Source organism: Enhydra lutris, unplaced genomic scaffold (genome assembly GCF_002288905.1).
Source record: "Enhydra lutris kenyoni isolate GAN:26980312 unplaced genomic scaffold, ASM228890v2 scaffoldscaffold35, whole genome shotgun sequence".
Classification (NCBI taxonomy): domain Eukaryota; kingdom Metazoa; phylum Chordata; class Mammalia; order Carnivora; family Mustelidae; genus Enhydra; species Enhydra lutris.
Window position 1 is genome coordinate 15797537 of NW_019154119.1, and position 26080 is coordinate 15823616.

General features: G+C 54.8%; 1 protein-coding gene across 1 annotated transcript in view; it reads right to left on the bottom strand.

Moving 5' to 3' along the window:
- The window catches only part of LOC111154108 (hippocalcin like 1), a 109447-nt gene extending 100284 nt beyond the window's left edge, over positions 1-9163 (bottom strand). Inside the window, exon 1 of the mRNA XM_022513497.1 lies at positions 8900-9163. The gene's annotated coding sequence lies outside the window, so the exon portion shown is untranslated. The remainder of the gene's footprint in view (positions 1-8899) is intronic.
- Positions 9164-26080: the final 16917 nt, after the last annotated feature.

Genomic DNA, 26080 nt, shown 5'->3' on the forward strand with positions numbered 1-26080 from the left:
GTGATGACAATGGGATGATGATGGTGAGGAGGAGGGAGGGAGGAGGAGGGTGATGGTGATGATGGTGATGAGAAGAAAGAGAATGATGATGGTGATGGTGGTGGTGATGGTGAGAAGGAATAGGAAAGTGATGGTGGTGGAGAGGGGGATGGTGGTGATGAGGAAGATGACGGTGATGGTGGCGATGACGGTGAGGAGGAGGGGAGGAGGATGGTGATGACAGCGATGGCGGTGATGACGGGGATAGTAATGGTGAGACTGATAACACGGGTGTGCTGGGAAGCCAGCATGTGGCCCAGGATAAAGCACAGGGGAAGGGGAAATGGGCCACAGTGAGATCTTCAAGCTGCTTGGGGGGCCCTGGCCGAGAGGACCTGGAATTCCTCACCTGTGCTAAAAACCCCCTCCCCCTACTTCCTCCAAGACAGCAAAAATCACTCCCAAATGCATGAGCTTTCTCCTCACAGCTAGCTCTGAAAACAATCAGCCAGGCCATTTGTTTTGAGGGCAGATAATAGCGTATCACCAAGAATATAAGATAATAAAAGCGGCAATTCTTTATCCCACCTTCAGAGAGAAAGAGGAGGGACAAACACACCCCAGAGAATAAGAATGGACCCTAAGGGCCAAAGGTGCAGCGTGAACGAAAGCCGAGCCTCAACACTGTCCCAGGCCTCTTCCTACCTTCCCGTACTTACAAGAAAGACACCCAAAGACGGCAAAGCAGCCAACAGATTTCGTCTCCCACCCTTGGAAGCCGAGCCAGACTGTCCAGGCTGCGTCACCAAGCATGGGATTGGCACTGCATGACTGAGGATTTTTAATAAAGGCTTATTCCTGCCACTGCCGCCCCACGCTTTGGAGAGGGCTGAGAGAGAGAGAGCGAGAGAGAGAGCGAGCCACCAGTCCTGCCCACCCACAGCCCTGCCTTGGGCCCACGGTTGGGGCACAGGCTTTTCTAGACATCCCACACTCACTCTGGCAGGAGTGACTCCCCAGCCCCACATGTAAATACAGAAAATCGTACGATGTTGGAAATGATTTGTTTTTAAACCCAGATGATTGATTTTGAGAGGTTCTCGCTTCCCTCCAAAAATGGATTGCAGCACGGCAAAGGGAAAGGATGGGAGTGACAGGGAAGGGTGGGGAGCTGTCGTCAATTCTATTTTCTGGAAACGTCTGTTAAATGCACAGGAAGGAAGCAGGGACTTGAGCATTTTGCTGCTGGAGGGGGAAAAAACGTGCTGTGATCCAGACACACAGCCACAGAGAATGGAAACGCTGCCGGTGTTCCCAAGAGTCTCCAGGCACACTAGCACGCTCGCAAGCCAACCCAAAAAATGGTTCCAACCACTCTTGGAGGCAAGGGATCAAGAGATCAGGGCCTCCCTGGGTCTGAGGAACAACCTACCTAGATCTGCAGAATGACCTCGCCTGGATCGCTTTGGGCAGCCCCCAGAGTGCAGAGACCCTCAGAAAGGCTTCTGAGAAGACATGAGCTGGGCAATCCAATATGGCAGCTCCCTGACTTCCAAATCATGGCCCGCACCAGCTCCCTTCCGGGAGCCTTCACACACACGCACAGGCTCTCACAACAAATGCTTTGCTCCTACAGTCTGGGTCAAAAGGTGCCTAATAAACCCGAATATGAGAAGAAAACCTTAGTGGCAGAGGAGGAACGCCTCCCGGGAACGTTAAATAGCAGTAATGGCCACCACTTAACCACAGAAACGTGACTAGTTGATGACTCCACCACGACAACTCTACATCCACATCCCACGTGACAGTCTAACGTGGCCACGGAATCCCTTCATGAACAGGCTCAGAAAGCATCACCCAGAAGATAAATGACGGAACAGAGCCTGACTCAAACCCAGGCCTGCCGGACCCCAACATCCGCCATCTTCCGAAAGACACAAGACACTCTTGCTGTCTACCGAGAAAGTTCTCTGCCTCAGCGGGAGAGAGACACCATTTGTGCTTTCTTTCAGTTTTGTTTTTTAGCCCTATTGGAGAGCTTTCCTTTTGTTTTTGTTTTTTTAATTTTGTTAGTTAACAGACAGTGAAGAGAGACCATTTGGGACCCAGTGGCCTACACACCCGACCCAGATCTACCTGTCTGTACATTTCTGTGACTCAATTTGCAATCTGCAAAATGGGTCTTCTCTGCTTTTCCTTGAAGAACAAAAATAACCCAAGAAGGGAAGTTCTTCTGAAATGCACAACCCAGGCAAGTACGCTCCCCTCCCAGGGCCCCTGTCTGTCTACCTCCCGGGAGACCTCCCTGCGCCCACGCACACTTACGTCACTGCTACCCCGTCAGCTGTGAGCCAAGTACTGGGGCAAATGGAGACGCGGCATGCACCACTCATTCCCTACAAGGAACTTCCATGGCTTGGAGACCCTGACAAGAGAAACTGAACATCACTCTGGGAAAAGCCCCAGAAGGGCAGATCGTGGCTACCAAACACGGGTGGGAGAGAACTTGACCTGGCTTCATTCTTGGTTCTTCTCCTTGCCCAAGGTTTTGGGTGAGTTGGTGTGCTCCAGGCATCCTAGATTTTCTCGTTTAAAAAAATGGGTTTAGGAGCTGCCTGGGTGGCTCAGTGGGTGAAGCCTCTGCCTTCAGCAGAGGTCCTGATCTCAGGGTTCTGGGATCGAGTCCCGCATCAGGCTCTCTGCTTAGGCAGGGAGCCTGCCTCCTCCTCTCTTTCTCTACTTGTGATCTCTCTCTCTGTCAAATAAATAAAAATCTATAAAAAAAAAAAATGGGTTTAGAGCGCCTGGGTGGCTCAGTGGGTTAAGCCTCTGCCTTTGGCTCAGGTCATGATCTCAGAGTTCTGGGATCGAGGCCTGCATTGGGCTCTCTATAGAGAGCCCAATGCAGGCCTCGATCCCAGAACTCTGAGATCATGACCTGAGCCGAAGGCAGACGCTTAACTGACTGAGCCACCCAGGTGCCCCTCACTCTGTACTTTAAATCCAAACCCCCCTGCTGGATACTCGGGAGCCCACAAAAGAAATGGGGGGGAGCAACTTCACCTGAGCGCAGAGCAGCCAACAGGCCCTGGGAGCAGCCCAGGGGCCCAGCGCTGCGCTAGGGGAGGGATGGGGGCCAGAAGGACCAAGTCAGGGCGTCAAAGAGCTGGCCGGCCCCCTGCGGGCGAGCACCCAGCCTCTTTGATCAGCCTGAGGGAGCAACCAATTCTCAATGGAAAACTCCAGGAAAGCCTCAAGGAGAAGGCCCTGCAGCCAAACCTATACCCGAGAGGGAGGAAGAAAAGGCAGAGGTAGAGACAGAAAGCCCATTGGCGGTTGCCTGGGGATGGGGGCGGGGACAGAGAGTGACAGTAAACGGGCAGGAGGGAGCTTTCTGGGGTGATGCTGCAAAGGTTCTAAAACTGGATTGTGGTGACGGCTGCACAATTCTGTAAATTTACTGAAAAGTACTGGATTGTACATTTGAAATGGGTACACTTCACGGTATATAAACTGTATCTCAATAAAGCTGTTAGTTAAAAAGATTTTTTTTTTCCCCAAGGATGAGTAGGAGTTTAGCCGATAAAGAAGTCTGGGTGGGAGAGAAGAAAGGCAGGTGCTGTGGCAACCCCACCAGCCTCACCCTCCAGGTCCCACCTCCCCCCAGACACCTGCACCCCTTCTAGCACAGCTGGGAGCCAGCACCCCCCCACCCCACCCCCTGCCCGCCCCCCAGCCCAGGGGGAGGAGCTTCCTTGGAGCTCTTATCAAGGTCTGAGGGCTCCTCAGGACGGCTCCCCAACCCGGCTCCCCAACCCGCAGCCCAAGCTGGGCTCTGGCAGGAAGGAAGCCCGGGTCTGGGTTTCAGAGTCCGGCTTGGAGCAAGGCACTCAGCAGGTGTCTTACAGAGCAAGAGCATGAACTTGGGGTGGGGAGGAGCGGGGGTAGGGGACTCGGGGGGCGGGGACCATAGTGTAGAGTGAGATGACAAAATCTGTTTCCCACAGTGATCTGATGACAGCAATGACCCAGGTGGAAGCAGGGCCCCAGGATAAGGGACAAGAAAGCTTGGCCCTGTAGAGACAGGAGTCGTGGGGTTGGAGAGGAGGGCTAGGGCCTCAGACGACTGACCGACTCAGGATTCCTGGATGAAGAAAAGGGAAAAGAGCCCAGAAACACTCCTGAGATTTCTAGCTGTACGGAATGAGTAGGCAAGAGGCAATCACTACAACAGGCAGAGGGACCCGCCTGGAGGAAAGTTCTGGGCTCTGCTTTGATGTGGAGCAGCACGGAGCGTGTACCACAGGGCTGGGTCTGAGCGTGGGAAGAGCTCAGGTCTGCTCACCTGCCAGCCAGCGCACAGACGTGAGCCCAGGTGAGAGGAGAGCACGTAGAACGGTGCCTAAGGGACCCCTCCCCGGCCGAAAGAGGCACAGAGCAAAGGAAGCTTCCAGCTGGGGCATCAGGGTCCCGAGGCAATCTAGGGAGACTCCCACGGGAACCGCACACCCCCCAAAGCCTTCTTCCTGTCTGCAGATCACGGCAGCCTTACCCGGGGAATACAAACTTAACTAGCCTGAGTGCTTCTTAGCCAAGGGTCACCGACCCATCCCTCGCTCCTCAGAAACTTCTCATCGTCACGTGAGGCAGGTGGGACTGATGCCAGCACCCCGACCCGTCTCCTGGCTTCCTGCCCACCTGAGCTGCACCTGAAGAGCTCAAAGCAACAGATATCTGGAAAACACGGCTGCTGGATTAGCGGGGGAGGGCGGGGTGCACTTGGCTTATGACGGTAAATGAAGGGGCACACAGGGGGCTCAGTCAGTGAAGCGTTTGCCTTCAGCTCAGGGGTCGTGATCTCAGGTCCTGAGATCGAGCCCCGAAGTGGGCTCCCTGCTTCAGCAGGGGGCGTCTGTCTCTTCCTCTCTCTCTGCTCCCCGCCCCCGCTCATGCGCTCCCTCTTGCTCGCTTGCTCTTGCTCTCAAATAAATAAATAAAATCTTTAAAAAAAAGAAAAAAAGGTAGATGAAAAGAGCCCCAAGAAGACATCTTTGCCCACCTGATGCCAGCAGGGGAGGGCTGCAACAGGAAGAGCCTGGGATCTCTCCGTAAGTGTCTTTAGTTAGTCATGCCTCATAAATACAGAGATATGAAGCTTTGCCTCTGAAATTCAATTATACTTGAAAGGACATGGCCAAGGCAGGGCTCTCTTAAAGGATTTACTGTGCTTTCCTGATGATAAAAAAAAATATCTCTTTAGACTCGCACCTTGCTCATCAGTGCCTAAGAAACGTTCACCTGTCAAACCATACTGATTACCGGAAGTTACATTAAAACCCATGCCACTAGACTCCAACCTTTTTTTTTGGGGGGGGGGTGGAAAGTGACTTGAAAGAAACATTTACCCCCCCATGGAGCAAGAGTCACCGGGACAGCCCCTAAGCCTATTCTGCTATCTCCATATACCACTACCTGTCATCCCCTGATTAGAAACTCAACCCAAAGGGAAGAGGACAAGAGCCACGTGAGATGCACGGCCTTACGTGTGGGCGGGGGAAACACCAAAGAAATCCAATGAGACTGTAGGAGAATGGTGAATCCCAAGGTAGACAGAGCACGGTTAAGGTTGGTAAGTGCCCTCCTTCCACAAACACAATGACATCCGGGACTGACACACTAGCAAAACACACCTAATCCCCCACTGATCCCAGGCTGGCGACTCACAGATTGGAAAGACTGTCCCCTCACAAACAAGCTTGGTTCAGGGCTTGCTGGCACGCTCAGTTCTAACACAAACTTGATCCTCATCTAGATAAAATGTCAGTCGCCAAACAGCTTACCCCGTAGTGCCAAGTAACTGTGGGGCTCCTTAATAGTATCCCGGATTAACACCGGTCCCCAAGTGACCTGGGCGCTTTTGTCACTTACAAGTGGCCATACAAGGTCCCAGGATAAGTTGGGACCGAGGAAGGACCACAGGCGTAAGGGGGAGACAGACTGCCTGATACACAAACGCTCAATAGGGTATTCTATGGGAAAAAGCAAGCCTTACAAGTAAGTGTGCACATGGAGCCAAAAAAGGCAGTGGGTCCAAGCCCCCTACCCCCCAGGACCCCCCCCCCCCAAAAGACAGCACTACTGCTTTACCAGGATGAAACTCCAGAGCAGCTCCAGGTAGAGACAGAGCTCAGGAAGGAGGAGGCCCCCATGGGGACTGTGCACTAAGGCGAGGCCACTCCTTGTCCCTCAACAGCTTGTATTTCTAATTCTGCACAGCCCAGTGGCCAGAAAGGGGCATTAAGATAAAATTCTGAAGGCATTAGTCTGAGCTCCTTTCTATCTCTTAGAGTTTCCCTCTAGAGGGCTTATTGGAAATGAACAGATCACCGGCTCAGGTTTGGGCAAATCTCTGTTCTTCTGGGGGTCTGACCTGTTGTTTCTCCACAAGTCTGCGCTTCCAGGCATCTGATGGCCAATGCCAGGTGTCCCAAATTATTATCGCACGCTGACATCTATTTTTCACCTTTCGGAAAGCATCCAAGTGGGACCCGAAGGGAGCAGGCAAGGCTAAAAGTCAGCACATCCCACGGCAGGCAGGCGGGAGGCAGAGCCCCCGGGCCTTCCCTCTGGCACATTATCCAACAAAACCTCAAGAGCTCAGTAATTAGAGGCACTCTCAAAAGTGAAACAGAAATAGATCTAGGGCCGAAGCACTGGTTTGCTTGAGACAAAGGGCTGGTTTTAACCAGGAAAATACAAAACAGCAACCCCAACAACAAACAGCCCAGCTTTTGGTCTGTCTTCTGAGCTAAGAAAGCCAGCCTGATTTTTTTTTCCCCATTATTACTCAATCTGATTATGGGGAAGACAGTAGGATTCAGATGAAAAGCCCTTTTCTCCTCTAGGTTATAAAATCATTTTCTGCAACAGAAAAAAAGCAGGTTGCATTCTAAGTGTGCCCCTCACACCCAATCAGATGAACACTTGGCTCCTCCAGGTCCCCCCGCCTGCCGTCACCGCTAAGACCTCAGCATCTGGGGCCGGCCGAAGACAGACCAAGCAAGAGCCTTCTGCTCCTGTGTCATAAAATCCTGCAAAGGATTCTAGCTTTCCTGAGCACACCCACGGGGGGCAGGTGACCCCGGGAGACACATCCCATCCCTAGGCACAGCCCCGCTGCTCAGCCCCACGCCCCCCCTTGCCCCTTCCAGGCCTTTGCTCCATTTTGAGAAAACCATGCACCTTGCCCTCCGCAACTCCCATCGCGAAAGCTTATTTGTTTTTCCAACTGGGAAGGGTCCTGAGAGGAAGAAAGAAGCCACAGCGATGGAGGGAAGGAATCACCAGCTCTGGCAGAAGGCAGCAGGCCAGCCTGGGCCAGCTGGCCCCGCTGGGTCTCCCAAGCGTGATGCTGCAGTTGGCAGGACTCTCCCTGAGAGCGAATCGTGGTTCCAGGGTGTGCGTGTTCACTGCAGTTCAGTGTTACGTAGTAGTAGGCTTCGAACTAAATATTTTAAAAATTAAGGTGTAGGACTAGGAGGAAGGATCCCCCGGACCCCTGGGCTCCTGCGTAAGGCTGATCAACAGAACCGCCCTTGGGTGGATGGGGGGAGGGTCAGAGGGTCCGACTCCGAGGCCCCAGGCAGGACTTGCGGTCCTGGCAAACACCCTCCTCTAGGGGGACTCGGTATCGGCCGGGAGTCAAGGGGATGGCGTTCAGCTTGACCAGGCCCGGCCAGGATGCCCTGGGAGCCCGAGGTCCGTCTCTGCGGGGAGCGCCACTTTCACGCCCTGACTCCGTGAGCCGCAAGCCCCGGGGACTAGGCACTTGTTGAACAAAAAGGCTCCCGACTCATTCAGCAGCCGCCGCAGTTGGCCAGGAGAGGGACCCCCAGCTCGGGCGCGGGAGCCTTCCCTGCTGCACGCCCGAGGCGGCGCCGCCAGGGAGGTGCGGCGAGCAGGCAGCGCAGCCGGCAGCCTAAACTTTCTCGAATCTCGGTGCTTCGCAGTTAAGTTAGGGGCGTGATGGGTGGGGGTGGGGGCAGGGGATGCAATAGCCCCACCCAAGATAAAGAATAAAAAAAGGGTTAAAAAAAAAAAAGAGGCACCAATTGACACTAATTCAATTAACTTAGCACCTACTATGTGCCAAGCACCGGGCCAAGAGCCATCTTTGATGCGTTCTCCTTTGAAATGTCACGGCAGACCCCGGGGGAGGAACTGTCCCCATTTGCTAGAGAAGCAAACCTCTACCAGAGAAGGTGGCGTGTCTGGCCCAGGTCGCAGTGCGGGTCACGGCGAGGCCAGGTCTCCTAACTCCGGAGCACGGCTCTGTCCGTCGCCCCTCGGCCTAGTGGGGAGGGAGCAGATGGCCGCCGAGCCGGTCCCCTACCCTGGCCGGAGCCCACCTGCCACCCACGTGGGCCGCACGGACCGGCCCCCCAGGGGGGCTAGCCCACGCTGCCCCAGAGGCCCGCGCTAGCTCCTTCGGATGCCAGCTGTCCCCGGGGCCCCTGGAGCTCCGCACTGCGCCGGCCGGCGGGGGACAGAGGGCTCGGCACGCAGGGATGGACTGCCCACGCCCACCCCGCTGCCCGCGCCCCACGCGCAGCCGCTCACACCAGCCACCCGCCCCGCACCCGTCCCCACCAGCAACTGCGCCCGGACACACAATTCCACAAACGCAACCCCAAATGTGCACACCCACAGTACACACGGATCCCCACGAGGATACGCCATTCCAGGGATACACCACCGTCCGCGGTCACCCACAACTCTACGACGCAAACACAGGCACCCCCAACACACACGCGCGCGGACACACACACACACACACACACACACGCAGAGAGCCCGGTCGCAGCTCACGCCGGTGCACACGCCCGCACTGCCCGCAGCCGGCAGTCCCCTGCTGCCCTACCTGCTCCGGCGCAGGACGCGGTCCGCCGGCTTCCCGAGCCCAAGTTCGGCGCAGCTGGTGCTGGGGCGGGCGCGGGCCGCTGCCCGGGACGAGCGCTCCGAGGCCGGGAGGGTGGCTAGGAGCGCGGGCCTCCGTGCACCCGCAGCCTCCGCGCCGGCCCTGTGCTCATCGCCTCCCAGAAAAACAAAAGGAAGCAGGCAGCGAGGGAGGGAGCGAGGTGGAGACGCCCGCCCGTCCGCCGGTCCGCCCGTCCGCCGCCTGCAGTAGCCGCGGCCCTCCCGCCAGCACCGGGAAGGAAGGGACTTGAAGGCGGGACCCGGAGGCGGAGGCCGGGGGCGGGGCGTGCGGCCGGGGCTGGCGCTCAAGTTTCCTGCGGACCCGCCCCCGCCCGGCCACGCCCCCAGACTTGGCCCCGCCCACCAAGCCCGCTCGGGTCGCGCCCCTGTCCCTAACCACGCCTCTTGCGGGCCCTCGGGTGCCGGGCCTCGGAGCCGTCCGAGCCGGGTCCCTCGATGCGCTTTAGCGCGCTCTCCGCCCAGCCTAGGCTCTGACCCGGCCCCAGGCCTAGTGGCTTTCGGGGCAGGAGCGGAGCTGAGCACCGGTTCCGCCTCCCTAACCCTTGGCCTCTGGCCTGCGGGTGTGGGAGAGGCGGGGAGGCGGCACCGGGAGGGACCAGCTCGGCGCCCACTCCCCCGCCTCCCCGGTCCTCTGCAGGAAGTGTGGCCCAGAAAGGGAAGAGGCCGGATTCGGCCCTGGCCGCCTCCCGGCGCCCTCTGGCCCCCTCGCCGCCAGGCCCCTGAGCTGTTACCACCAGCCTTCCCGCGCCTCTTTCTGGGAAGGAGCTGAGGACCCGGAGGAGGGACACCTGAGTTCCAGTTCTGGTCGCCTTTGTCGGTTCTGGGTGATTTGGGCGAGTCCCCGAAACTCCGGAGGGCTTGGTTTCCCCGTCTATAAAAAGGACGGAAGGAGGAGCAGGCTTCTTCTGGTCCTTCCCTCCCCGACATGCTGTGGGTCTTCCATCTCTGCTGAGGAAGGGGTTTGGTGGACATCTCGGTCCCAGGGACAGGTGGCCTGGGAGTCAGGGAGGGAGACAGACCTGTGTTTCCTACGGACTTCCTCTGTCCCCCTTCTAAGGCACCTGCACAGAGGGAAGGAATAAGGGACTGTGCTTCCCAGAGCCTCTCACCCCAGTAGCTCCGGAAAATCTGGGCCCTGGAAAAGCAAACACATACCCACACCCACCACTACCACCACCGCCCACCCCAAATATCCCCGAAGAAAGGTAACCACAGAAACAGCCCTGAATGTGGAGCTGGGCGTTAGTGTTAGGCTGAGACAGACTGTCTTTCTGGCGTCTCCAGGGGAAAACTCAAATCCTCCTGCAAAGCCTCCTCCACAAAAACACCGCGAATGAACTCCCACTCCACAGGAGGCTGCCGGGAGGAATGTTGGTGGGCGGCTGGGCAGGAAGAGAGGGTCCGGCAGGCCAGGTGGTCTGAGAGCCCAGACCCCTCTCTCAGCAAGCAAATGGCAAAACCAGCCCCACAGGGAGTTAGTCTCCTAGGCAGCCCTGCTGTGGGGATTAAATGCAATAGTGACAGTGAGAGTCAGCCGTGTGGGGCTGTGGTGAGGTTACACGGAATGGCTCTGGTACCCAGGGGCAGCATCTCTCCTTCTCCGCCGACCAGGGGCCAGGGGCACTGAGCAGCCTTCCTCTGTCTGTCGGCGCAGAGGGTAGGGCTGTAGGTGAGAACCACCCACCCCCCAGTCAAGCCCAGGCCCGTCAGCTGGGTGACCACAGATACTGGGTTCAGTGGCGTAGGTCATGTTCTGCCGTGGTCACACGTAAAACCCACTTCTCACTCGGGCTGTGCTTTGACGCCAGGTCAGGGGGCACGGGGAAGGCTCCTCACGGGCGTTCTTCCGTCTCGAGATTCCACCAACATCTCTTCCATTTCGAGATTCTTCTTTCAGGGCTTCTGAGGAACCGCTGCCCCTTGACTCCCAGCCAGCAACAAGGGAAGAGATCGTGCTGGTGGCAGGGGCGGGGGGGATATTGGAGGTAAGGGGGGGTTTCAGGGTCATCGGGAGCCAGGCCTAGAGGAGGCACACATAACATGGGTCCGCATTCAGGGACCAGAATTAGTCACACCGGGCTACCTGGCTGCAGGGGTCTGGGAGAAAACCATGGAGTGGGTGAGCATGTCGCCATGCCTCTGCCTCCGATTCAGAACATCTAAAGGAGGAGTGTCTCCCTCAGGTGAGAGACAACCTGACCTCTTCCTTTCATTCTTGCGGGCCATGCGGTAGTGACTCAGTAGGTACTTCTGAATTTAATAAACTAGAGCAAAGCAACAAGCAAACACAGGATATGGTGCCCTGTGAGTGTCCTGGGGCCGCCGTAAGGAAGTACCCCAGGCTGGCTGGCTCAAACTAAGACGTTTATTGTCTCAGAGTTCTGGAGACTGGGAGATCCAGGATCCGTGTGTCAGCAAGGTAGGTTCCTTCTGAGGGACCTGAGGGGGAATCTGTTCCAGGCCTCTCCCCTGATTTCCATCAGGGGCTTCTTGGCTTACAGATGGCCGTCTTCTCCCTATGTCTTCCTGTCATCGTTCCTCTGTGTGTGTCTGCCTCCGTGTCCAAATTCCCCCCCTTGTGGAAGAACACCAGTCATACTGGATTAGAGCCCATTCTAATGAGCTTGACCATGGGCAAAGACGCTGTTTCCAAGCAGGGTCATGTTCACAGGTACCAGAGATTAGGACTTCAACATCTTTATGGGGGAACAATTCAACATGTAAGAGGTGGCCTGCTCTATATACAATTTGTCTTCCATACCATGGCTATAAACAAATTAAGTCGGGAATGAGCCTCATTAGTCGTAATAATAACTGATTTAGGGCACCTGGGTGGCTTAGTCGGTTAAGCGTCTGCCTTCCTCGAAGGTCATGATCCCAGGGTCCTGGGATCAAGTTCCACATTGGGCTCCCTGCTCCGTGGGGATCCTGCTTCTCCTCTCCCTCTGCCTGCTGCTCCCCGTGCTTATGCTCTCTCTCTCTCAAAATAAGTGAATAAAATCTTTAAAAATAATAATGATAATCCTATCTAAGGAGGTCCTTTCCAATAACCAGGGTTCTAGCCCACAGGCCCCTGCTTCTGAAAGCTTGAAGAAGTGAAGGCCCACTCGTCTCCAGGTCCTCTTTTGACTCTGGTCCTCTGTGTCACTGTAACTGCAGAGGAGAGAAGTGTGGCTGCTGGGAATGGAGTGGACCATGCTCCCTTGGGCTAGATACTGCCCTCTGGCTGCCCACCCTGCCCCTGACCCCAGAAGTGCAACCCGGAGGACACAGTCAGAGAACTTGCTGGCGGCACCAAGAAGAAGACTTGCTGGGATGGCTGGATCCTGCCTGGGGTCAGCGTGGATCAGAGGCTGATCAGGGAAATGGGAGGGCGAAGCCACCTTGCCTCTCCCTGAGGTCCACCAGTGCTCGTGAAGGACCCCGAGGCAGATGCTGTGACCAGTGGCTTACCTAGGGATCGTGACTCAGAGGCACATTCAGATGGGTCTCCCTTCCCCCTTCCCCCTTCCCCCTTCCCCCTTGCAGGTGCCCAGGTATCAAGATAAACTAGAGTGTCCCTTCGCCTAGACAGACTCCCCTGCTATGGACTGAGCTGCGCCCCTGCAGAGTCGTACACTGAAGCCCCAGCACACCTGCCTGTATTTGGAGAGGGGCCTTTTAGGAAGTAATTAAGGTTAATGAGGTCATAAGGATGGGCTCCTCATCCAAGAGGATTGGTGCCTTATAAGAAGAGGAGGAGGGAATGAGATCTCTCTGGCTCTCCATAGGGGCCATGTGAGGACACGGCAAGAAGGCCAAGTGCAAGGCGGGGAAGGAGCCCTCAACAGATTCTGAGTCTGCCAACACCTTGGGCTTGGACTTCCAGCCTCCGAAGCTGTGAGAGAGAAATGTCAGGCCTCTCAGTCTCAAGATATTGTTATGGCCACACAAGCTAAGACAGGCCAACATATCTTCTCATCTTCTGTTTCCCACCCCACCTGCCCAGCTGTCCCCCTCGAGTCTCAAAGCTGGGCCCTGGGACCCGGTCGTCAGGACCCGGGGCTCTCAGGACCTTGTTTTGTTCCTTGAACAGTGCATCGCCCACTTGCCCCTGCTCCCCGAGGAACAGGGGAAGGGTGCGGAGGGGAGCCTGGCTCTCTGGTGAGGGCTCAGGGGCTGGGCTGTCTTTCGGAGTCCCCTAAGGCACGCGCACTGAGGTGCAGGGGAGAGTGAGCAGTGTTCTGGGGCAGGCAGACCTACAGGCAGGTCTGGATCCCGCATGGGGACCTTGGTAATAACTCCCTTCTTCCTTCCCTCCCCCCTCCTCCCTCCTCCCCCCTTAGTAGGTCCAGAACATTCTCTTCAGCCATCCCAGTGGAACCCTAATCAGGGTTCCGATTTCCTAATTTGTAAAACGTGGATATTCACGTCTCCCTTGGACTTAAAAAGGCAATGCATGAAAAGGGCCTGCGGCATGGTAAATACTCAAGAAGACATTACCTTCAGCATCATCAGCAGCTCACCAAAGGCTGACCGACTCAGTACAAATGTATAGAAGAGAGCATCCCAGGGAATCTCGGGAGACCCAGTTCTGGTACGTTCTAGCTGTGTCACCTGAACAAGACCCCCTAACCTCTGGGAGCTTTCTTCCTCAGGACAGCGCTCCCCACAGGTGACCAGGACGGGGAGAGGGTCAGATGCAGCAAGGATTTGGGAAGTGGCCCAAGACCCTGTCGAAGCACCTGCTGGGGACTTGGAGCGGCGATCTTGAAGTCGCAGCTGCACAAGGCGTGCTCACGGTGCATAGGACTGGAGCCCCGGGACAGGTGTACCTTGCTGGTTGGCACAGCTGGATGCAAGGGGGCCTGTGTCCGTGTCCCGCACGATGACCCGGGGTAGGCAGGGTGCACCCAGCAGTAGCCTGCCAGGCCCCCAGTATGTCCAGCCAAGCCTCCAGCCCGGGAAGCCGCACACCCGGCCCGACATCCTTTGCACGCTGGTGAACCATGAGGGAAGCCGCCAAGAGTCTGTCTGGCGGCACCACACTCCGGCTCAAGCACGAAACCCAAAGGCAAACACAAACACGAGCTCTGACCGGCTCTGACCGCTGTCCCCAACCAGTCTGAACCGGAAAAGGCCACTTGCCTTTCCAGCTCAGCTCCGGATGGGTTCTCTCTGGAGAAATGGCGCTCCTGCAGCCCGAGAACTTGGTACATGTTCTGAGCAGGACAGCAGGTGACTCTGTGCCCAGAACAGTTCAGCGGCTAATGTGGTATGGAAATAACACCCCCACAGCGCTGCTTGTCTCTCATTTCACCTCCTAGCCAACCGTCCACATTCCAGCAGAAAGGAAATGTGACCCACATACACAGACACATTTTTAAGTGTAAAAAGACACAGGCGAAATTAATTTGAATGATACATTTTTTAATTCAACATAGAGGAAATATTATTACTTCAACATGCAATCACTCTAAAACCTATGAATCAGATATTTTGCATTCTTTTTTTTTCATATTAAGTCTTTGACATTCAATGTGTGTTCTATATTTATCACACATCTCAGTTCGGGCTAGCACCATTCAAGGGCTTAATAGCCATAGGCGACCGGCGGCTGTCATTTAGATGGATACAGAGCAAGGGATCCCCAACTTTCGCGTAAGTTGGAATCCCCTGAAGAGCTTGCAAGGACACACATCGCTAAGCTCCATCCCCAGAGTTAATGATCCACAAAGTCTAGGGTCTGGCCTGAGGATTTGCATTTGTAACAAATTACCGGGTGATGATGATGCTGCCCGTCAGGAGTCCACACTTGGAGAACCACTGGCCTAGGCAGTCTTCTGAAACAGCAGAAGTGCGCTTTACAATATACAGCTGGCAAAGCTGTATCGCTGCAACAAAGCTGCCGTAATCAAGAGAGTGTGGTACTGGCATAAGGACGCGTATACAGATGAACGGAGCAAAATCGAAATCCAGAAATAAGCCCTCCCATTTGTAACCGATTGCTTTTTGACAAGGGTGCCAAAACAATCCAGTGAGAGAAAGAACAGTCTTTCCAACAAGTGATGTTGGAACCACTGGATGGGCACAGACGGTCACCTGTAGTAGAAGAATGAAGTTGGGCCCCTACCTCACACCACATACAAAAGTTTAACTCCAAATGGATCAAAGACCTGAATGTCAGAGCGAAAGCAATAAAGCCTTAGAAGAAAACACAAGTGTAAATCTTTGGGACCTTGGATCAGATGATGGCTCCTTAGGTATGACAGCAAACGTACAGACAATCAAAAGAAAAGTTGACAAAGCTTAAAACTCTGGGGCTTCAAAGGGCACCATCAGGAAAATGAAAAGACAACCCCCAGAAGGGGAGAAAATATTTGCAAACTGTATATCTAATAAGGAGTCTCTATGGCATATAAATTGAATTCTCACAACTCAACAATAAAAAGACAAATGACCCAACTTAAAAATGGGAAGGGATTTGTTCTGAGTGGACATCTCTCTAAGGACAATATGTGTACAGGGCCAAAAAGCACATGAAAAGACCAACATTATTAGTTATCAGGGAAATACAAAGCAAAACCTCTATGAGATTCCTTGACACATACGAGCATGTTTATAATAAAAAAGAGGAACAGTAAGAAGTGTGGGTGAGGACCGGAGAAGCTGGAACCCACCCACGTTCTTTGCCGGTGGTAGTGCAAAATGGTGTGCCAGCTATGGAGGCCAGTCTGGCAGTTCTTCCAATATACATCCACCCCAAAACTTGGACTGGATGTTGATCGCAGCATTCTTCATAATTGCTACAAAGTAATGAAGGGGACATGGGGAGAGAGACATTCCCAGGCATTGAGCTGAGAGCGTAAATGGCAACAGTCCCTCGGGAGAACGATTTGCCAATATCTGGCAAAGTTGGAGAGACAGATACCCCCACCCCAGAGATTGTCCCTCCAGTTACCCACCCGGAGAAAACCTCTGTGCATACATAAGCCGAAAAGCCATGTGGAGACAACACGTCCCAATACAGGAGAGAAAAGCTGCCTCAGTGTCCTGCATGGGGGGTTGAGGGGGGGGAAGGAGTGAAAGAAGCCCCTTATATTCACATGACGGTTTACTATAAATGGTAGTAAAATCCATCAACTAGATATGTCCAAATCAACATGGAGAGATCTTTAAAAAAAGCATTGAATTTAAAAAAAAAAAAGAATGGAAACAGAATGGTATGTTACTGTTAAGTTCAGCTATAACAATACAATGTACATTTGTGTAAATATATGCAAACATAGCAAAAGCATCAACGTGGGCTGAAAGACAGCGTCGGGATTGCTGTAAGTGATTGCTTCTGGGACAGCGCGAGATGGGAAAGAGAGTACAGTGCTACTCGACTGTACCTGACGGGCATTATTTCTAAAAATATGAAGCCAATCTGTTCCGATAGCAACTCTGTTGCAGAAATGTATGTGTCTGATATATATGTGTCTCTAAATTTATCTGTGTTTTACAATATTTCTCATTTAAAAAAAAGTAACACGAACAGTATCTCTCGTCCCTCATTTCATCTGTTACGAAGTTTGGATTCTAATTTATGGCCATGCCCAGCACTCGTAAAATGGCAGAGTGCCAGGAACCCCAACCTTTGGGAACGCAGCACTCAGACCAAGTGGAGGAAACGGCTCTTGCCACGGAGAAGGTTTTAGGCAGACCAGGTCCTGAATTCAGCCTTCGCTGGCCAAATGAGGCAGACACATGGAAACCAGTGAGCCATCCTCAGAGCAGAGAAATTGCCCGTAGCTCAGAAGGATGTTAAATTTCACATCTTTGGAGAAGCATCAGTGGCGTCACCATGAGGCTCAAAATAAGGAAGGGCCAGGACACAGGGAGGCATTGCCAAAGTCAGCGTGTGTAAAGACAGCCCACCAAGGGTCAGCTCGAGAGACAGGTAGAGAAAGCATCTGACGCCACAGCTTCCTGGGCGGGAGGGGATCCTGTGCAGAGGGGAAGGCAGGACCCACAGAGCCGGGCATCTGCCCCATCAGTGGTCCTCCAAGGTCTTCCAAGCAGGTGCAGGCTGCTCCCACATAGCCATGGAACCCCTGAGGACACGGTGTCACCACTGCTGTGACACGCTTCCTAGGTTCCCCATCGGAGCCGGGACACGCATCCCTCCGCTACCAGGAGTGGTGGCTGCTCATGACTCTTGGCTGATTCCTCCCTGGAAATTGCCTTTGAGTGAAAAGAGCTGCCTTCCCTGCTCCCCAGGTTCAGCCCCCATCCAATAACTGGTAACTTGGGCACGTAACCCAGGATATCTCTGAAGGTCACCTTGGCCTCAGAGCTCCCCATGGGGACAGCTGAGGTTCTGGTGAAGCTGCCCTCGCCCTGTGGCCCTTCCCTCCCGCAGAGGTGCGTGACCACCGGCACTCCCTAATAAACCTCCAGTTTGAAAATCTCATCTCCAAATCTGTTTCCTAGGGAACAATCGAAGATAGGGGATGGCTACTGGCAGTCAAGACAATATTACAGTGTGTTTAGGAACCTCTCTTTGAGGCTGGGTGTAATATATCTATAGTCACTTCTGCATTAGAATCAGCTGCAAATCATAAAGGCCCCCAAAATATTGGCTTCAGTGAGATAAGCATTTAGTTCTTTCTCGTTGAGGAGCAGCCTGGAGCAGAACTATTCTACAGGACAAAACGCAGGAAGGCGGTACCTGAGGCAGCTGCGTGGAGGGTCGTGGGAGCAGGGATGGAAAGCAGAGGGCTGCAGAACACTTTGGGGAGTGATGGAAATAGCCTACATCTTAACTGGGATGGTGCACAGGCATACATTTGTCAAGCCCCAATGAACGATATACTTAAAATGGGTGCATTTTAAGTAAATTATAACTCAATAAAGTTGACTTAAAAAAAATTTTTTAAGTAGTCCAGAGACAGGAAGTCTGGGATAAAAATGGTCCCAGATAGGGGCACCTGGGTGACTCAGTGGGTTGGGCCTCTGTCTTCAGATCAAGTCGTGATCTCAGGGTCCTGGGATCGAGCCCCTCATTGTTCTCTCTGCTCTGCAGGGAGTCTGCTTCCCCCCCACTCAGCCTGCCTCACTGCCTACTTGTGATCTCTCTCTCTGTCAAATAAATAAAATAAAAAAAAAAAAATGGTCCCAGATAACAGGAACACAGTCTTCTTTTATTGTGTTTCTCCTCCTTCCATGATCTTTGGTCTCAAGGGCACCTCATGGCTCAGAATGGCTGCAGAAGTTCCAGCATTTATATCCTTGTCCAGGCAGAAGGAAGAAGGAAAGGGAAGAGGGCCATCCCCTCCTCCTAAAGAGAAGGCAAGTGCCACACAGGGCTTCTGCTCACATCTCCGTTGGCCAGAACTTAGTCATATGGCCACATCGTTCAATAAGGAAGATGGAAATGGGGCCTTTGCACTCCAGATAAATGGGGTCTTAAAGGGTCTTTGCAGTTCCAAATAAATTGCGGATCCTGCTGTTAAGGGACAGGAAGAGAACCACTATAGGGCCGATTTTCACAATATCTTAGATTTCTATGATGAAGTTATTGATTGATATATATTTTTTCCTTTTTTTTTTTTTTTTTTTTTTTGGCATGCTTAAAAGGGAAAGGATCAAGCTAGAAAACTGACCATGTGGAGGTCTTGGGGCTGTCCCGGCAAAGGCGCACGATCCAAATGTCCTCACAGATCTGTATCTGTACCACGGAGACAGGTTTAGGATCTGCAAAGATCAAACATCCAAAGGAAAAATCATTTATTTTCTTAGTAAGTCACTTTATTTTCTTAGTAAACTCATGGTTTCCTAGGGCTGGAGTCAGGGATGAGTACAATGCGGGATTATCCGCTAAAGGGGATGGGTTTCTTCTTGGGGTGACGAACAAATTCTGAAATTGGTCATGGTATCAGTTGCACAGCTCTGTGAACATACAGAAACCATTGAGCTGTGCACTTAAATGGGTAAACTGCATACTATGTGAATTATATCTCAATAAAGCTGTTTCAAAAACAACAAAAGATTTCATTTTCCTGTATCTTCTTGGCGGTCACCTGAGGAGCATTCCTGCCTCCAGGCCTTTGCACACGCCGTGCTCTCTGCCCAAGGCTCTCCCCACCCCTCCTCCACCTAGAAACACATTTAGCCTTGAGAAGCGCCTCAGGAGTCCTGAACCACAGCACAGCCCCGGGCTGAAGGGAAGTGTGCGCCCCTCTGTACACTTACCACAATTCGTCCCATTTCTGAACCCAAATGGGAAGCGAGTTCTACACTCCACTCTATGTGGAAACCCCCAAGTCGCCCAGTGTGTATATAGGACTTAGCCCCAGTCACATCTGTCCAGGCCACAAGAAGACCCCATCGGCCGTGACCTTGGGTAGATTAGACACACTTGTTCCCATTGCTCAGTAATGCAGGTTCATACAAGAAACAACAGCCTGTCTCTGTTTAGTTTTCAATATTTTGTTCATCAGGGATTTTTTTTTACATCAATTTTGAGTTTTAAAAACATGACATTAAAATTGAATTGTCTTGAGGACTGAGTTTTTGGTGCCCGTTTACATCTTATGTGTAAGGTGAGGGCCTCACTCTCCTCGCCCTGATCCTTGCTTCGCAGAAGCCTTCTGTCTGCTTGTCCTGCTTCTCTGGAAGTCTGTCCCACAGCTGTCACAAACTCAGTATCGGCCTGTCTCTTCCACCAAACTGTGAGTTCCCTGGGGGCAGGACTTTTCTTATATATTCCTGGACAGCCTGGACGGAAGCAGGCTGTCACCAAGTGGCTGAATTCATGAACTAAGGACCCAGTATGGGTCTCTGTGTCTGCCCTCCCCACCTCCTGGAAAGCAAAACAAAGAAGTAACCCAAGTTCTTTTTATCTCCCGGGGAAAGCTGCTTGGAGCTTCAGAGGCTTGGTGGGCCAGGCTTTTATCTTCAGGCCTAACCCGGGCTGGCTGTGCAGCACTGTGTTTGGGGCTTGGGGAAAAGACGGCCCCTTCTAGGCCCACGGTCCCTGCATTCAGACCGTGTGCCGATAGAACCCCCGGCTTTGACATACTAGCAGGAACGTCTCAGCCAAGTCCTGGGCAGATGGTATAGAGGCTCACAGGAGGCGGCTCCAGGGAGTCTGGGTCTGGAATATTCTACCCACATCACTTAACTGGTGGAGGAGGGCGAGAGGACCCAGGTTCCTCTCCGAGCCAGTGACAGTTCCTGCTCAGACACCAGGGCTCTGGCCCCACCCAAGCCACAGTGGGTCCTTCCCACTCTGTGCTATCCCCTCCTTCTTTTCCTTTGCCCCAAAGCCCAGGGCAGAAGCTTTTTCCCCATCATTGTCCCCGGGGAGGGGTGAGCAAGACACCAGCAAGAAAAGGAACTCGAAAGCTTTGCAGGCAGTAAAGCCCCTTGTTTTGTTTCTCTTTTCAGGGCTGCGAAATACCAGTGTGCTGGGTCAGCTGGAAGGGTGCCAGGCTCTGCTCGGGGTGGGTGGGGGAGGGAGGATCTGCTAGCTCGGATTCAGGGGCTGTTCTGGTTTCCTACCACCTTCCCAGGAGACCCCAGCTGTCCTGGTTTGTCTGAGGATGCCCCAGCTCAGAGGGAGCGGCCCCGGGCCCGAGTTCCCTGGCCCAGAGCACAGGCAAGGGAAGGCCAGCGGCTGTCTGCACCAGAGGCGGGGGAGGCCTGGCATCTCCCTGCCCCGGCAGGCCTGCTCTCCAGATAGGACTCCCCATCAGAGCTCTGCATCCAGGGAAGCCTGTACATGGGTAGGAACCTTTCCAATGGATTGGCACCCAAGACCTGTCTTCTAAGCTCAGTAAAGACAGGAGGGCATTGCAGACTTTTCTGGCTCTGGATCCCTCCCAGAGCCACACCAGTCTTCCTTGCTCAGAGCCTACCAGAAGCTGGTTAGAGTGGAGTCGGCTGAGAACGCAGGACCCACCACAGGCCGGAAGGCCTGCAGAGCCAGAAAATAGGCCTCCTCTCTCCCTTGCTCCCCTGAAGGCCAGTCTGCACAGGCCTACCCTGGAATTCTTTCCTCCTGGCACTCGCCAGCCTTACCTGCAGCTCCGGGCCAGAGAGCGGCCCCCACATTACCTACTTATCAAGCACCTTTCACCCTTCACAACTGGTCTCAAGGCTCAATGTCACGTCCCTAAGCACCTTTCCAGCTGCTAGCGCGAGCGGCCCCCAGATGCTCCGGCCTGTGCCTGCAGTTCCTGGGTGGCCCTCTCAGAGCACTGTGGCTGAGCTCTGCTACCTGGTTCCCTGCCTGTACCCTGGCCCCCCATGCTGAGAGCCGCACGCAGCAGCCCTCGTCCAGTACCCGTGCAGCAGGACCCCAGTGGTGAGTGGGTTGGCTTGTTCACGCTGGACAGGACCCACGGGGCTGCTGGGCCCACACCTTCCTCGTGCCCCATACCAGTCAGGGGCCAGAGTGACTCAGCACGGGAGGCCGGCTTCCTGCTGAAAGCCCAGCCACTTCCTTCAGCCAGCCAGCCAGCCGGGAGCTCGAGTCCCTTCTAGGACCTGGGGCCTGTGGTTCTGAGATGCCAGCCCTGGACCAGGGGTCAGACTTGAGCTTCCTATAAACCATTTGCAGCTGGGTAGCCTTAGGCGTGTTGCACAACCTCTCTGAGTCTGGGTTTGCTTATTTCTGGGAAGTAGGGCTTGCGGCTCAGCGTTCCTCCCAGAGCTGATTCAGGAATTAAGTAACCGTGACCTTTGCCCTGAACATCCTGCCGCTCAGCGCTCAGCGACAGGTGACTTGCTCTCTCATACCTCTGCCCGGCAGCTCCTTCAGTCCCTCCTGCCTCGGTCCCTGAGAACCCTCCCCCCTGGCACCTGGGTCCCCGCAAGAGGATGTGTGGCTCCCAGCACCTCACACCCCTTCCTTATAGCCCTTGGGTACGCTGTGGTGCCTCTCTGCAGGTCTGTTCCCTTCCTGCTCTGGGAAGGCGCTCCCCAAGTTTCTCTCCTTATAAGAGGGAAGGCCCATTGGAGGCAAAGGAAAAGCCATGGACTGTGGGTCATGGACTAAATTCAAACTCAAATACAAATTTCTGCTTCTGCCACGGGCCCTGAGGCAGAGCCCTCACTCCTGCCCACGCCCAGCTTCAGGAGGCGTCTCTGACGGCGCGTGGCCTTCCCTCTTGTGGGTGTGCTGGGCTCGAACGAGTTCCCCTTCAGGAAGTGCCCTTTGTCACAGGCAGGCCTGCAAAGGTGAGTGCCACTGGGACAGAATAGTTCACGGAGGTCACGATCTCGGGGCCAGGTCTTGGGGCCACGAGCGGGCATAGCGTCTGTGGTTGTGTTTTCCAAGCCCCACATTGGGACACCAGATTGGCAGTGGGGAGAGGTGCTTGTCCTGGTGATTCTGGGTGCTGAGGCTGCTGTGCAGGGCGATATGCTCAGATCTCCAGGGGAAGGGGGTTCTGCTTGGCCACAGATGGAGCCTGCGGGAGCAGCCACCCTCTGGTGCCAGGCCCTGCACGGGGTCCATGAGCGCCTGCCAGAGGGCACAGTGCGGCTTTGTACTCCACCTGGCATCCGTGCCAGGCTCCGACAAGGCAAGCCCATCACAGGCCTCAGCTCCCTGCACCCTAATGGCAGAGAGGCCTGGAGCATGGCAGGGCACCCCTGAGTACGCCCCCCTCCCCACCCCCGTGCAGCCCAGCTCCCACCTGGTTCCAAGAGTTCCTGAGGCATGAGAGTCCCAGGACCTCCCAGGGGGAAAGCAGGGGTGGTATCTTCTCTCTTCAAGCTCGCCCTTCTTCCCGGAATGCTGGAGCGCCTTCTGCTTCCGTGCTTTGAGGCCTGGGTCCTGAAGCCAGGCCAAGGGAGCCCTCCCTGCCTTCCCTGCTGGGTTAGCCGGAAGCCTCTGCCCCAGATTCCCAGGGGCCCAGGGCCACCTTTCAGTCCGCACCACCTCTACACTGTGACGCTGGGCTCTGGCCAAGTGGAGCCAGGGCAGGCGCTGTCCTTACTCCCCTCCGTGCCCCCAGCTTATTGTTAGAGTCCTGACAACAAGCAGCTGAGTGACATGGGACAGGAAATAAAGGTACAACCTGGTTTGATATGGAAACTATGATTTCTTTTTCCCTATTCATTTTCTTTGTTGCCTAAGAAGGATCCAACCCATTTCGGGGCTGAATTCACCTCCCAGGAGAAAATGCAAATATTTCCCCTTATATCCAGGAACTGTCTGGAAGTTAAGCCATCCTGGCCTTTGCAGAGAGGGGATCGAGGCCCCCTGGGGTCTGAGGTGAAGGAAAAAGAAGAGACGAGGGCCTCAGGGTGGAGAGATCAAGAAGACAAGGGTGAGAGACAGGGGGTAGCCGCCCAGGCGGGGAGCTGCTTCAGCCAAAGGGGCCCCTCCATTCTGAAGGGGTGAGTGGGGATGAGGGGCTCTTGTCGGGGGAGGGCTGGGCTGCGAGTGGCCTTGAGATAGGGGTCCAGGGGCTGGGTGTGAAGGACGAAACTCTCCCCACAGGCCGGCGCTTACGAGCCCGGAACTGAAGTGCCCGGAACACCAGCCAGCCGGACGGGGCTGCGTGGCCGCGGGGCTCAGGCTGGGGACAGGCCTCCGAGCTGGGTGGTGCTTGGTGACCCCTCATGACAGTTGAGGTAGTGGGGGAGAGGTGTGATGTAGAGAGGCAACGTGGTGGCCCTCGGAGGACAGCCCAAGGCTCCATTGGCTTCAAGGCCACAGCTGGGACATTCCCCCCGCTTTTCCCTACCTTTCCTAGCTCTTCTGCCAAACCCGTTTCAGGGCCCGAGGACCCCCTCTCCCTGGGACGAGCCGGGTAAAAAGGCACAGGGAGAAAGCCATGGAGCCCTCCCTGTGCGCAGGTGGGCTCCTCGCCACTGCTCCATCCTTGTCAGAGGTGACCAGGGACACAGGTCATCCCTCTCCTCCTTGGGACAGATTTGGGCCCGGCACCCCACCCGGGACAGCGTAGAAAGCAGAGGTGACTTTGACTTCTTGCTCACAGTATTGGTCCCAAACCCACTGTGTCTAGGAAAAACTCCTCGGTTCCATCTACTCACAGAATACTCTGGATCCCAGACATGTGGGTTTTCCCCGGACCGGGGATGTGGTAAGGAGTGGAGCTCCCCCTCTCCAGGGACATCACCCTCCCAGGGCCTCCACGCCTTCCCCAATCTGGAACTCTCTGAACCCTGCCTTCGGGGTTCTTACGGAAGCTTCATTGGAGAGGCCAGACTGGTTAGGTTACTGGCCGTTGGTGACTGAGCTCAATCTCCAGCCCCCCTCTACACCCAGGAGTCAGGAGTTGGGACTGAACGTTCTAAGCCTCTAATCGCACGGTTGGTTTCCCTGGCAACCAGCCCCCACCCTCAGGGGCTTACCAAAAGTCACCTCAATAAGGTGAACTCAGGTGTGGTTGGGAAGAAGCATAGTCTCTCATCACTTAGGAAATTCCAAGGGCTTGGGAGCCCTGTGCCAGGAAGTGGGGGGGCGGGGCAGGAGAAATGAAGACCAAATATATATTTCTTATTATAAATCACAATATCAGGATGCCCGTGTGGCTCAGTCGGTTAAGCATCTGCCTTTGGCTGAGGTCATGACCCCAGGGCGCTGGGGTCGAGGCCTGCATCGGGCTCCATGCTCAGAAGGGGTCTGCTTCTCCCTCTACCCCTCCTCCTTGCTTGGGATCACTCTCTCTCTCTCTCTCTCTCTCTCAAATCAATAAATAAAATCCTTTAAAAAAATTTCACAGTATCACAGGCTGCCACAACAAAATACCACAAAGTGGGTGATTTAAACAGCAGACACTTATTTCTCACAGTTTGGGGGCTAGAAGACCAAGATCAAGTTGGTGGCAGATTTGTTAGGTGAGGAAGCTCTCCAGGGCTTGAAAGTCAGCCTTCCCTCTGTGTCCTTGAGGCTAAGGGAGGGAGAAGAGAGAAAGGGTTCTCTGGTGTCTCTTCTTTTAAGGACACCAGTCCTATCCAATGAGGGCCCCATCCTCATGATCTCACTTAACTCTGATTACCCCCATAAAGGCCCTTTCTCCTGGGAGAAACTCCCCTTGGAGTCACATAGGAGTTGACCAGAGGACACTCAGTCCAGAACACCTGGGCCCTCGAGGCTCCCGGGCCTCCTGCTGCTTCCCTCTCTTTCTGGGCAGCTGTCCATGCAGGGTGCACCCTCACCTTGGGAATTAGCTGAAGCACCCTGCACCTGTTTCCCGGAGGACACACCCTGGACCCCAGGAGCGCCCTGTGGGGGGACCGGGATCAGCAGGAACTGGGAGAGTGCGCCTGTGCAGATGTGTTTCCCTCTCTTCAACCTGAGTGCCTGCTACGTCTCCCGGCTGCCCACCCCAGAAGAAACAGCCGTGGGCACAGGCACGGTCACTGTCCTGCCTAACGGCATGGCACTCCCCTCTCCCGGCATGCTTCTGGTGTGTCCTTGTCCCCTGAGTCCTGGGCTTTCGCTTTCCAAAGAAAGAAGCAGCTCTTCACCTTTGCCCCATTTCTGCCATTTCTGCAGGGCTGGGGCTGAGACACGTGCTGACCCCGGCCTGCAGACCCAGGGCCCGGAGGGAGCTCAGAAGGCAGTGGAATTACCGTGCTGCGTGCGAGAGAGACACACAGGAGGGCAGATATGAGAGAGTCACCATCATTCCCACGCTGGATGGCCAACCTCCAAACTTCTTCCCTGTTGGAACAGCCCCTTAAGAGCTTGATTCCCTGGGGTTGGTCTCTGAGGTGGTCAGCTTGGGCTCACGGGGTTGGGGGGTGGGGAGGGGTTTAAGCGACTATTTCTTACAGTCCTAGAGGCGGGAAGTCTGAGGTCACGGTGTCGGTAGATTGTTCTTGCTGGAGACCCTCTTCCTGGCTGGCATATCCTGGTTGGGGACCCAGGTCTCCTGGCCCCAAGGCAGCCACTCTTGGGTCCTCAGGCCGTGAGAACAGAAAGGGAGGTGATTGGAGGGGAGGAGGGGAGAGAAGGGCCCAGGCTCTTGGCTCAGGAGCGGGGTGGATGGCAGCACCGTGGGCTGGAAGAGGGCTCTAGAAGGGTGAGGGTTTGGGTGAGGAAGAGAAGGTCACGGCAAGACATGGGGCATGGGCAGGATGCCGGCCCACGGCTGGA